Raw genomic sequence first — 14099 nt, forward strand, 5'->3', positions numbered from 1 at the left:
ATGCATTTACAATGCCAATAGCTCCAACTCAAGTAAATGGGAGACCTATTGCACTGCAAATGCTTGTTTAGAATATCGCTCCTCTGCCCAGCACCCACTCACACCCAGTGGAAGTTACTCTACAGTTCCAAACGGAGAACTCTAGAGATTTGTAGCTACCTGGTTGACTTCACCATTCCACAAAAACACAGACACGCACACAAATTACACAGTGGTGGTCCCCACAAGATAGTTATAGTTAGGAACATGTTTCCATAAGCAATGCCTTTTTTGTGTTGCTAATAACTTTGGCACTGTTTGATGAATCTCCAGGAAACTTTCCAAAAAGGTGCTACTTTTTACGTAGTTTGCCCATGGAAAGTGCCCTATCGTAATTATAAATCAGCTCTCGCCATCCTAATTACCGCAGGTATTACATCACTTATGACATCTTCTATGATATCACTGCAAGATTTGCCATTTTATTGATGCAAAAACTGTATGTCGGGCGCAAGTTATAGTTACCTTACAGCACAAGAAATAGTTATTTAAGATAACTATAGGGAATTTCTGTGATGTTTAGATTTTAAAGCATTGCGTTGTTTAACAATTCACTGAACTATAACGCTTCTTTGACCTTTGTGTTTTTTCTGTGAATATACATATATATAAAATTCCACGAACAATCTATTTGCTTCAACATCTTGCCGACAATTCAACTTCCAAAAGGGCACTTAATTCAAATTGCACACTCTTTGCATCGTTTAGTGTCTAGAACCATTGAATAAACGCATTAATAATTTCAGGTATTTTAAGGCAGCAGCATGCATGCTAGCTCTCTTAGTCAGTTCGGATACATATTGCTCCGGTGAGGTCGCGCGGTGCTTTAAGCAGGGGAGTGCAATACTAGCTGCGTCCAGTGGGCGGAGTCAACTCGCCTTTCTCGTTGCAGACGTCAGTCACCCTGAAACAGATGGAGCGCGTGAGCCACCTGGAAGCAGCCAGTGCCTGCCTGGGCACGCGTCCATTCGTGCCCATTCTCGCACCCTGGTTTAAGTGAGATATACCGATGCTGCCGAGGATCTACACATGACAAGAGAATGACTGCTTCTCCTATCACTTCAGGTCAGTACAGCTGGTGTTCCTGCGTAAAACAAACTTAAGTTATGCGAATGGCGCTTGTTGCATTATAAACCCATTTCAAAACGCTGGAAATTACTTTCAACTACGGGAGTGAACGGGGAACGGGGAAGAACTTCAAATGAAATACTGATTTAAAATTTTTAAAAAGCAGCTACAGGATAGTGATTCTCCGGTGCTTGTTGGGGAATAGCGACCACGGAGTTGTGAGGACGCATGAAGATGTGTGGGAAGGACCTGGGAATGAGTAAAGGGAAGGTAGATGTTTAAGTTTACTTTTATATTTGTTTGCAGCGTTATGTCCATGTATTAGTATCTCTGCGACGTGCCGCGTGAAAAGCTGCAAACAAAATAAGGAAGACCGTTTACTTTTTATAAAGCGCGCGGCACTTCTCTCTGGGCACTTTGTCCATAGCACCCTGAAAATAAAAGGTGGCGGATGAAGTGCATGGGACCATAATCCGATCAACTGTGCAGCTGGATCGATAAATGTGCGGAGGATGACAGCAATCCGTACAATTCTTTATACGGTGCCACTGCGCCTTTTCTTTGCGTCTCAGGTTCGACGCAGAGTATGTTCTGTTAAGTAGTAAAGCTCGCGGTACCACTTCACCTGCTTTATTTTTAATGGCCTCGGATGATAACAGCGATTTACAGGGCTTTGAAACACCAAGGCTGAAGCAGTACCCTCTAGAAACTGCTGCTATATTTAAAAACCACAGAGAAGACTGATTGAAGAGTACATGTGAAGTTATACTTACAGCACAGAACATTCATGCTAAGCGTTTCTAAGCACGTCCGTCTAGTCACAATTAAGGGAATTGACGGATAGGAAGAGATCTGACCAGGATCACACGATTTGTTTTAGTGAGGCAGCTGGGATTCCAACATAGTCTGCTAATTTGACGTTCAGTAACCTATGAGGTAAACTGCGTCTCCTCTTTACTATTATGCAATAATTCTACGGTCAGTTTTTTGCTGCCTGTTGAGTGGGGTGAATAAAGGAGATCTGCCTGTGCTTCTCACAGGCCCCCCCCCCCCCCCGTGCATCGGAACCACCCGGGAAGATGGCATAGATTGTAGTAAAGGTCGGAGTTCGAGTGTGTTGATCTTGTAGGGACTCGGTACCTCCCACAAATATTTTTTTGGGTTGGGGGGTGGGCAGGATTGGAGGACGCGAGGTTTTATACGCCTGTAGCTTCTGTGCTGCTTTAAGCCATCACCTTGCTGTAGCTGGTGTCTTTTCCCACGTGTACGGCTGGGCTGTTTATACATGTAACTATTTTCCTTTATTGCGCCCAAGACCCGGAACAACCTCCCTCAACACACCAGAGCCCCCTCCTGATTTCTTGAGTTCTGCAGGAAGCAGAAGACTTCACTCTTTGTAAAAGCAGCTTGGACACCACACCCCTACACATCTGGTGCCGTAGTGCACTATATAAATCATCATAACATAACCCAACGTAACATAATGAAACATAACTGTGGACTTTCATAGATTTATGATTGCAATGCTGTTTCATTGACCTGGAGCTGTGCTATTCAGTGTTCATTGGTTTCACTGTTTCCAATGTATGCATCTTCTTGCTGTTTGTTTCTTGAAAATCACCTTTACACGTAGCTATTGTGTTGCCTGTGGCTGGTGGGCCACTTTTGAGATCTACAGCTGCTGCCGTTCCAGTCTCTTGCCACTGTGTTGAACACCTGTTGCAGCTGTGCTGTTTGTCTTTACATTCTCTGTGATGTCTCTAACTTAATGTAAATTGCTGCTGCCCTTAAACCCCTCACCACTGATTTATCCCAGTTCGAGGGGTAGAGTCAGGTATTTCTATGGATGCTTTAATACTAATCTGTTGTCGCTGTCCAGCATGCAGACTGCGGAAATGAAAATAAATATTTACTCGTGGAACCCACAGGGGGGCGAGGGAGTGAGGGGCAAAAAGGTGGCCAAATCTTGGGGGCGGAGTTTGAGGAGAGGAATTCTGCCCCTACATATACATTATTTTTGAAACCTCTGCCCCAAAAGAAATTCAGAACAAGAAAGAATGCAATAGTAAAGCTGTTCAGGCTTCCTTTACTGATCAAACACACATTTTATTTGAAGGTAGTCTATGAAGTTAAGGCAACTGCTGCATGAATCTATTTGTATCCAGAAATTATCCAAGTATAATACTATTAAGATCAATCAGGTGGAATGAAAACTTGCAGTGTGTAACCCCCTGGCGATGAGTTAGAACCGCTATAAAATTCTTGTAGGGTTAATGTGTTCCTGCACAGCAATGTGTGAAACTCTATGTGTTTTGCTATACTTCAGAGTGAGAAAAGACCAAATGAAAGGAATGCCAACAAAGCAGCACTCTTAGTCTGAGTAATACATTTATTAAGGCACTACTCAAGGTTCGTACAGGGAAAGCGTGTAGGTCAAATGCAGCAACTCAAGTACACTTCTGAAAATAATCACAGCAGTAGAATAATAATGATCATCGAAACAAACAATGAAAATACACTACTTCAATCATGGATAATATATTTAAATGTATAATGATTATATATTCATGCACAATGCAAAGCTAAAAATAAGAATTACAAATAGATCACCATGGGACTTGATGGTGACATCATTTCTTTGTCAACTTCAAGTCGAGAACCCAGATGACTGCGGAAAGAGAGAACCACCCTCGCCGGAAATCCGGGCAAAGGCATCCCCCTCTGGGAAGGAGTTCTGTCTAACCCCATTAGTCAAGCTTCCCTCTTAAATACCTTAAACAAGCTGGAGAGGAGAATTTTAGAAACTCCCCTCCACCCATATTGTAAGTTGTTGTTCAAATGCTGGCCGCACCGGGTCAGTGTTGGAAAGGAGCACGTGTGAGACTGGCCAACTCTCACAGTGTTTTTCCAAGACCGAGCTGTTCCCTGCCTCACCATAAACATTCTCAGCCTGGTACATCTTATCATCAGGGCTCTTCACTTCTCCATGTTATGTATCCATCCTTCAGTGAGAAAGAGCGAAAACCTTGTACCTGACAGTGTGTGAAGCTAAGCTAAACACAAAATGGAGTCAGTGGTCAAGATGAAGCTGGTGGTTAAATAAAAATAGCGTTAAACTCCACCCTTTGACCAGTGACTCTCATATCATACTGGTGTGAAATTAACTCTTTTTGGTTTAAACATTGTAAGTAAATTAGGTATTCATTGTACGCATCAACACAGCATTATCGTGATGCTACCAGAATCCCACCCAAAGCATTGCGTAACTGCCCAAAATCGGGCAGCCACTGAAACATCCAGTCCCATCACCCTTTTTCTACATTTTGATTTACTCCTTTCACCAATTCATGTAGAGAGTCAGAATGGGACTGGATGGATTTAGAGTGGTCTGACAGATTAAAACAACAAAGACCTTCAAATTCTGAGCAAACCATGCTCATGCTTTAGCAATAGATAATCAATAGCAGCTCTGTTTTGCAATGCAGCTTTCCTAGTACCTCTAGTAATAATTCAGCTAAAGCAATAGAAGTATGCTTGATACTTTTAACCATTAAACATGCTAACATGTTGATAGCTCGAGTATTATAAACAACTAGTCTGGGTGCACCTACAATAGAAAGACTCAAGCTTATATATTCTGATTGGGATAATATTTGAACTTCGGAATCACAATCTTCACCTAATTGAACAGTTTCCCTTGAATAGCGAGTATGCACAGTATGAAATGGAAACATCATGAGTCCTAATCGTGTAAAGGTACACGGTCCATCAGTTATATTAGCAGGAATGTTTGTGAAAGTGATGTTTCTATAGGAAACTAACCATCCCACTGGGAGTTTCACATGTTTGCTGTGACTAGCGGCAGTCACAATGTGAAGGCAAGCCGTGTTATTGGTCATGTTTTTGCAATGTTCATCCATTTGATGATAACACAAAGTTTGGTGTTCCCACGGTATCTCTTGAGAAGACCATGTTTTTGCCTCTAGGCACAGATGAGAGGATTTTCCAATTTAAAAAGGATTACAAGACATGCGGTAAGAGACATCGCTAGTGGTGACATTGTACACAATTATCTGAGTGAGATTTTCCCACTTCTCGTTTGTTGCTTCTTGACAATCCCTACAATATTCGTAGGGGCTGAAATGGGATATCACATCATGTTCCTAAACATCTTCATCCTGGTTGGTGGAATAAAAAATGTCCAGTAAGACACTTGCAGATGTGGATATTGCAATCAAACATGTAGATAGGACATCCAATGTACTTTGTATGGATCCCCTGCAAAAGTCCGACCGGTTGAGCACGACTTGTGCCAGGTGGGTCCAAATATTGTCTGTCAAGTGCAGTAAAGGTGTCGCTCAACATGATTGATCAATCAGGTTGAAAGTGGTGGCTTTTTGTCCCTCCTGACCCCACACTCACACGCCCAAAAGGAGACCAGACAGCACTCTCACTGCACAGACACCTTGTAGTATAATCTGTAAAAGAGCCAAGTATGATCATTCTCGCAAATAACATTTGTCATCTGGTACATACTCCCACCCTTTTATACTGGGCTTCATAACCAGGAGGACATTGTCCTTCCATTTAGCAATGATTCCTGCTGGTTCAGGAGGATGATTTGGGGACTCTACCCACACCTTAGCACCAGGGTTTTTGTCAGTTGAACCACAACCTCCCTCCCCGGTACCGTAAGAAAGGCTGGGGCAGTTCCGTTTCTCACTATTCCTCCATTCACTGGGATGAGTAACATATGAGCAATTCTATCTCCTGCTTGTAACATCAAATCAGTGTCTCCACTGTTCAAGAGGTAAATCTTGATTTCTTCTTGGTAGTCTGCATCAATCACATCCCCTAAAACGTGAATAACTTTGAGTGGTAACCCAGATCTGGGATCAATCAATCCAAAATGCTACGGGTAAATCTGTATTCCAACACCTGTTTCACAAAATGCCATGTCTCTTGGTTTCAGTGTTTAAGCTTTTAAAGCATGAAGGTCAAGACCTGCAGTTTCTGGTGAAGCTTGGTCAGGAGCTAAGGCTCCTTGGTTTATTTCCCAATACATGATGATGTTGGTTGCCACTTGGGGTTGTACCTGCAATGTGGCGGTTAGCATCCTCATCAAGGGAGTCTCAGCATTTGTTAGTGGTCTGTTATTCAGAATTTGGAGGGCTTCATTTAAATGCTCTCTCCAGTTTTTCAAAGTTCCATCCGACAAGTTTCGTAATTGTTGCTCCTTCTCTCAGTCAGTCCTGCAGCTTGTGGATAATAAGGAATGTGATATATCCACTTAATGTTGAGTTGTAAACAGTAATCTTGTACCAATAATCCTTTGAAGTGTGACCCATTGTCACTCTGGACCTAGAGTGGTACTCCATAATATAACATTAACAGGTCCAGAGTTTTGATGGTATTATACTGAGTGGCACGTTTACATGGGACAGCAATCAGGTAACCAGAATAGATGTCCACTACTGTGCAAGCGTATTGACACCCACGAGTAGTCGGTAGTGGCTCAATGTAGTCAATTTGCCATATCTGCCCTGGTAACTTCACTCTCCCCAACTGACCTCTGACAGTTTGCTGGACAGATCTCTGTTGTGTGTATTGACAAACAGGACATTGCAGGATTACAGTTTCTATCAAGTCTAGGGGAATGTGCATCCCTCCCATCTGCCCACCTGTAAGTGGCTTTCTCTCCCAGGTGTCCACGTTTTTGGTGCACCCATTAAGCCATCCCCAACAAGTCAGAATTCGGTGTCGCCACCTCTGCCTCTGAAATTTTGGGTTTGTCATCTGCAAGGGAATTGAACCGGTGTTTTAGTGAATCAGTGGGGCAGTGGGCATCTACATGATACACAGTAATGGTACTTTATTCTAGCATTTCCCAAATTTCCTGCCACAATTCTTTGCCCCACACCTCCTTTGAATGTATTTGACAGTAATGGGCATGCCATGAGGGAAGCCAGGTGGCTAACCCATTGGCGGTGGACCAAGAATCAGTATAAATCTGACAAGTTCCAGGTAATTCTTGCTTTAATGCCTGATACACAGCATACAATTCTGCATATTGACTACTCTTCCCTTTTCCTGTAGTGGCCAACAGCTTTTTGGTGACTGGGTTATTTGAAACTGCTTTCCAATGTCTTTTGGCCCCCACGTATTTTGCTGAACCATTAGTAAACCATACATGCTTCCTATCCTCAGGGGACATGGATTCAAATGGCTCACCTCATCTCACTGGTGACTCTTTTATCTATGGTACCTCCTGCACCCTCTCCTCATCCTGCATGGGGGCTTGTGACACCTGTTCATGTAGAGCGGCTGTGCCTGCTGGTCCCACTCGAGCCCTGTTCTGTATGTACCATTTCCAACGTATGATACTAGCTTCTTATGCATGTCCTATACAGTGCGTTTCAGGTGAACTCATCACCCACTGCATTATTGGAATCTCAGGTCTCAAAATCACATCATGACCTAGGGTCTTTTGCTCAGTATCCACTAGAGACCAGTAGCATGCAAGTAACTGTTTCTCAAAAGGAGTGTATTGCTCCCAGCATCAGGTAACTTTTTAGTCCAGACATTCAGGGGCACCCTCGTTCTTCCCTGTTTTTGCTACATGCTCCAATTTGCATACTGCCCCTGAACGGTTAAATGCACCTCAATGTTTCCATCCTGTACTGGCCATAAATCTAAAGCCTGTTGAATCACCTCCTTTGCCGAATCAACTGCACACTGCTGCCGTTCACCCCATTCAAACTCATGAGTCTTTCATGTCACTTTGTACAAAGGGGCTAGAATCTGACTCAAATGAGGAATATGCTGTCTCCAAAAACCAAGCAATCCGATGAATCGCTGTGTCGCCTGCTTAGTGCGGGGAGTGGCAAGCTCTAAAATATTTTGTTTTGCCTGTGGCAATACCTCTTTATGTTCCCGATTCCACTGAATCCCTAGAAACTTCACATTTTGAGACAGTCCCTGTGTCTCATCTGGAGTAATCATTCACCCTTCACTCTGCAAGAGTTCCACAACCCGCTGCACCTGAGTCTGCACCTGTCCTTGTGTTTCTCTTTCAATCATCACATCATCAATGTAACGGTCAATTGCTCTCCTGGAATGACAGATACTTCATCCAGGTGCTCTGCCACCAGCCGGTGACAGATGGTGGGGCTATGGATATACACAATAGGCAAGGCTAACATTCGGAATTGTCTGCCAGAATGTGAAAAAGCAAATTCTTCTTTACATTCAGGGGCCAATGGTATAGAAAAGAAAGCATTAACAAGATAAATGGTATCATACCAGGTCCCTGAATGCTTCTGTATTCTTTCAATCAAAGTGATGGTGTCTGAGACTGCAGCTGTCAATGGGGTGTATGTTTATTCAGCTTGCAGTAATCATTGGTCATTCTATAGCACCCATCAGGTTGGCGCACGGGCCACAGAGGATTGTTCCATTAGGTGGTGGTTGGAGCTATTACACCAGCCTCAATCATTTCTTGGATGGCTTTACTTATTTCATCATGCCCTCCTGGAATGCAGCACTGCTTTATGTGTAATACCTTGGTTGCTGGGGGCACCTTCACTGGTGGTATAGTCAGATGTCCCACCCTCACAGCTGCCACTGAAATGTATCTCTTTGATCCAAATTGATAACAACCATCCTCCAAATACAAAGTAATTCCTTTAAAAATGTCAATTCCCAGTATGTACTCCAGAAGGGGCCCAATCAAAACAGTAAGTTCTCTTTTCGGTGTTCTTCTTATTTTCATTCGAACCGTAGTTTGCACAGCAGGAGTTTGTTTACCACCTAACCTTGTGATGGTGTGGTGCTGACCAGTATATATTTTGGGATTACCATAAATTAAAGAGGCCTTGTTCCGGTGTCAACTAGTGTCAGACTCTTTGCACATTTTTGTGGTTCCAGTGTATTTCTAACTCAACATGTGGTCTGTTATCTTTACGAGTCCATCCCTGTACTGGAGCTTGGCCTGTTACCTAATGTGATTGAAACCTGTCAACTTTTGCCCCAGTCAGATCTGGATATATGCTTTCATATCTGCGAGCAGACTCTACTCCGTCCCTGCTTTCAACAGTTAACCCCTCGCTGTCCCAACCTTCCTCCTCTTTCCCTTGTGAGGAGAAATTTTTTCCCTTTCCTTTCCATCCTTCTGCTTCTGTGTCTGACTCTGAGTTGCACGTTTATTGTCTTGCTTGTGAACCCACCTGCTACCTTCTTTGCAGTCCATGCCTCCTTTATGGTACATCTCCCACAGGCTTTTGGTATCTATTCCATCAATTTGCTTCATGCCGACACCATCCTTCAGTAATGCCATAAACATGTTTTTCCTAGATACTCAGTTGTTATCTGTGCGAACCTCAGACCTCGAAGCTCTCTCTGGTTTACTCCAATTGCCAAGCTCTCCCAGCTCGCGAACCGCCTCCAGCACCCCTTTTATTTTCTGCACTGTCTGATTAATTACAGCACTGACCTCCTGGTCAGCGTCTGCTGCCCTCCCCAGCTCCTCTGGCTGCTGCCTCTGCCTTTGCTGGGACGAACTGAGAGTCTCCTGACTCTCAGTTCGAGGCCACCCGCAGGCTCATCACTGTGCCTCATCCCTGGTGGTCTAGTGCTCATCACAAGTAAATATTTCCTTTTCTTTTCTTTCTCTCTGTCGCTCTTTCACTCTTGCGTTTTCTGCCTTTTTCTTCTATCATCCCTCATTTTTCTCTATTTCTTTTTCCTTTCTTCCTTCTTTCCTCTTCTCCCCTCCTCCCCAAAGCACCTTTTCTGCCCTTCCACCTCCCAGCTGACTGCTCCCCCACCCCCTCCTCTTCTTAATGGCAGCTGCAGCGTTGTGAGAGGGCAACTGCACTGACCTCCTGGTCAGCGTCTGCTGCCCTCCCCAGGTCCTCTGGCTGCTGCTGCCTCTGCCTTTGCTGGGATGAACTGAGAGTCTCCTGACTGTCAGTTCAAGGCCCTCCTCTACCAGCAGGCTCATACCTGTGCCTCATCCCTGGTGGTCTAGTGGCCATCACAAGTAAGTATTTCCTTTTCTTTTCGTTCTCTCTGTCATTCTTTCACCTTTCTGCCTTTTTGTTCTATCATCCCTCATTTTTCTCTATTTCTTTTTCCTTTCTCCTCTCTTTCGTCTCTCCCCCATCCCCTCACAAAGCACCTTTCCCGCACTCCCGCCTTCCAGCTGACTGCTCCTTCCACCCCCCTCCCCTTCTTAATGGTGGCTGCAGCGCAGTCACCATGCTGGCACGCCAAAGGCAGGCCCATCTGCACCTGTCCTGGCCTGTACTGTGCCCAGCGACAGGAACCCTAGATCTCCATTAAACCACCCCCTGGACTGCCTCCATTATGACTCTAAGACCCTCCTCCTCCTCAACACCAGACGTCTCAACAACTGCTGCACCATCTCCCCCAAGGACACTCACGGACCCTTCACCTGCAGGAAATGCAACTTCAGCACCAGCCTCAACACACCAAAGGTACTCTCCGCACACAAAGATACAAACAACCCCCACAACCCCATCATTTGCCTACTCTTGAACATTCGCTCACTCCACCAATATGCCACCGAACTCTAGGACCTGATCGACACCACCCGACCGGTCATCGCCTTCCTTACCGAGACCTGGACCAACCCCACCTGGGGTCCAGACATCGGCATCGCCATTCCCGATGGTTACAGAATCCTAAGGAGGGACCGTCCCTCCTGCCCGGGAGGAGGACTCACCATCGTACACAAGTCCTCATTACGGGTCAAGGCCGGCCAAGAAGAATACTGCACCACCATGGAATACCTTCACTTCCTGGTCCACTCCAACCACAACTCCTCCAACCGTGGCACCCTAAAGGCCACCCTGCCCGCCCAGCTTTCATGAACAACATCGTAGACATCGCTACCCCCGCAGGCCCTGGCGTCAGTCGACTACCTCCTCCTCGGCGACCTGAACTTCCACCTCAAGGACTGCACTGGCCCAAACACCACAGTTATACTCAACAACCTCGCCACCCTTGGCCTCAGACAGCTGGTCTCCACACCCACACAAATCACAGGACACACACTGGTCCCCATCTTCACCTCAAGCAACCGGATCACCATTGAGACTATCTCCACCCCAGACTGAACCAACCACCGCTGCATACACTTCACAGTCACTGCACCCAGCAGCCGCACCCGCACCTTCAGGACCCCACACAGGAAATGGAAAGAAATCACCAACAAACAACTCACCTCATCACTCACCAAATCCCTCCTTCCCCCCTCTGACAACACCAACACAGGAGCGCAATCTCAACGCATGGATCACCGAATGCGCTGACACTCTAGCCCCTCTCCGGCTGACATCAGCTCAACGAGTACCTAAGAAAGCGTGCTGGTTCACAACCAAACTCCAAGAATCAAAGTGTACCCGCAGACATTTAGAGAAAAAATGGAGGAACAGCCAATCCAGTGAAGACCTCGCCTCATTCGGAGCCGCATACGCCACCCACCGACGAAAAATCGAGAACGCAAGGAAGGATGCACTCCGGGAGTGCATCAACTCCTCCGCACACAACTCGAAGGAACTCTTCTCAGTCATCAACGAGTTCACAGATCCCCCCTCTGAAGCCATCAGCATCCCCCCGTCACAGGACCTCTGCGACAAACTTGTCTCCTTTTTCCACCATAAGATCCAGGACATCTGCGACAGTTTCCTCACGGAAAATCCTGGCACTGGAACATACGACCGACCCACCCCCTCAAAACCCACCCAGACCATCCACTGCTGGTCCACGCTCACCACAGAGGAAACAGTCAACATCATGAACAGCACCTACTCCGGAGCCCCCTCGGACCCCTGCCCGCACCACATATGCATGAGAGCCAGCGCATGCATCGCCCGAGCTTCGTAATACAATCAACTGCTCCATCAGCATGTGCACCTTCCCCGAGGACTGAAAACACGCCAAAATACACCCTCTTTTGAAGAAACCTTTGGCCGACCCACCAGAACTAAAGAATTTCAGGCCCATCCTGCTGCTACCCTACCCCGCCAAAGTACTAGAGAAAGCAATCAACGCACAACTACGGAATTTCATCAAGGCCAACAACTCCCTGGACAGCTCCCAGTTCAGCTTCCACAGCAATGACAACATGGAGACTCCTGGCACCCACCGATGACATCCGATTACTCCTAGACCGCGGCCACACTGCAGCACTCATACTCCTCGACCTCTCAGCAGCTTTCGACACAGTCTTCCACAGCACTCTGCCCACCAGACTCCATGACATAGGAATCTGCGGAAGAGCCCTGGAATGGATCCACTCCTTCCTATCAGGGAGGAAGCAGACAGTCCGACTCCACCCTACACTTCCAGACCCACAGGAGTCAGCTGCAGAGTCCCCTAAGGATCCTCACTGAGTCCCACACTGTTCAACGTATACATGGCCCCTCTTGCTGCCATCATCAGAAGCCACAGTATGAACATTGTGTCATATGTCGATGACACACAAGTCATCATTTCCCTCACCGAAGACCCGGACAAGGCCAAAAGGAACTTTTACTCAGGAATGGAAGCCGTCACCACCTCGATGAGAGAAAGCTTCCTGAAGTTCAACTCCGACAAGACGGAGCGCATCATCTTCGGAAACTCCACCTTAGCTTGGAACGACTCCTGGTGGCCCACATCCCTCACCACCCCCCCTGCACTGACTTACCAGGCCCGCAACTTATGAATCATCCTTGACTCCTCCCCATCCATGACCCACCAGGTAAACTCTGTCGCCTCCTCCTGCTGGCACACAATCCGCAAACTTCGGAAGATATTCAGATGGATCCCAGCAGACTGTTGCAGGACAGTCACCCATGCCTTAGTCCCTTGCAAGCTCGACTATGGCAACGCCCTCTACGCCAGCACCTCACACCTGGGAACATCAAAAAACGTCAACTCATCTAGAACGCCAAAGCCCGACCCATTCTGGACCTCACTCGCTGAGAACACATCTCCCAGAGGACGATCTTTCACCTACACTGCAGAAAAGAGCTGGAACAACCTCCCCCTGCACCTCAGACAAAGCACGTCGCTCACCATCTTCAGGAAGAACCTCAAGACGTGTCTCTTCGGATGGGCTCCTCCACTCCCCCCCAGCGTTTGAGACCCTCACGCGTTACAAATACTGATAGATTGATTGATTGAGAGTCATTATCACCTGTTTGTCAGATGGAGAGCAAGGCAAATTATTTTATTTCGAACTGAAATGGTCAATGGAACCTCTAACAAATTGTGAGCTACATCTAATAGAATACCAGGTTTCATACTTTCTTCCTTAATTCTTTGCCCGGCATCTCTCAATGTGTACGAAGGCTTATCATTTGGCGGCCAGTCTGATTCAGAATGGTATTTTTTATTACATCCCATGACTGCCAATAGTAATAAATTGTCGCTCCTTGATTCCCATAACTCCTAATTGTTCTTTTACTGGGGGTCAGTGCTAAGAGTACAAAACTTCCTTGAATCTCCCGAATCTAATGTCATCCCTGAAGCACCTGTGTCAAATAACCTCACCATCCACGTAAGCAGTGCGTCCCCACTTTTCTTTTAAATCAATACATAATATCATTAACTTCTTGCTGAGTGTAATCTTCTAAAGAATGAATTTCAATTCCTCCCTGGTTCTGTGGAGTGCCCTGTATTTTTTGTCTGAATATGGGCTGTGGGCGAACCACTCTTGACTCATGTAACTCACCCTGACCCCCACCTTTATTAACCTCTTCATTACTGGAAATTGATAAATCAGTGCTTTCCCATACATTGGTGTCTCATAAATCTGGATTCCAATCTAATCCTGCATTAGTAATTGCTACATGAACTTTTTTTCTGATTTATTCTACTTCTACATTTACAAAATTTGTTCCGGGCAACTTTTAGTTTCAACTAACTGCCTTTTTAATTTTTGATTCTCCTGTTCTAACTTCTTGCACTTCTCGTGCATTTTT

The 14099-nt window shown here is 45.8% G+C and overlaps 1 protein-coding gene across 1 annotated transcript in view; it reads left to right on the forward strand.

Annotated features, from left to right (window-relative positions):
* Positions 1-947: 947 nt before the first annotated feature.
* LOC138265594 (prolactin-releasing peptide receptor-like) overlaps positions 948-14099 on the forward strand; it is a 650903-nt gene continuing 637751 nt past the window's right edge. The window contains exon 1 of the mRNA XM_069213450.1: positions 948-1104. The gene's annotated coding sequence lies outside the window, so the exon portion shown is untranslated. The remainder of the gene's footprint in view (positions 1105-14099) is intronic.

This window comes from Pleurodeles waltl, chromosome 11 (assembly GCF_031143425.1).
Source record: "Pleurodeles waltl isolate 20211129_DDA chromosome 11, aPleWal1.hap1.20221129, whole genome shotgun sequence".
Taxonomy (NCBI): domain Eukaryota; kingdom Metazoa; phylum Chordata; class Amphibia; order Caudata; family Salamandridae; genus Pleurodeles; species Pleurodeles waltl.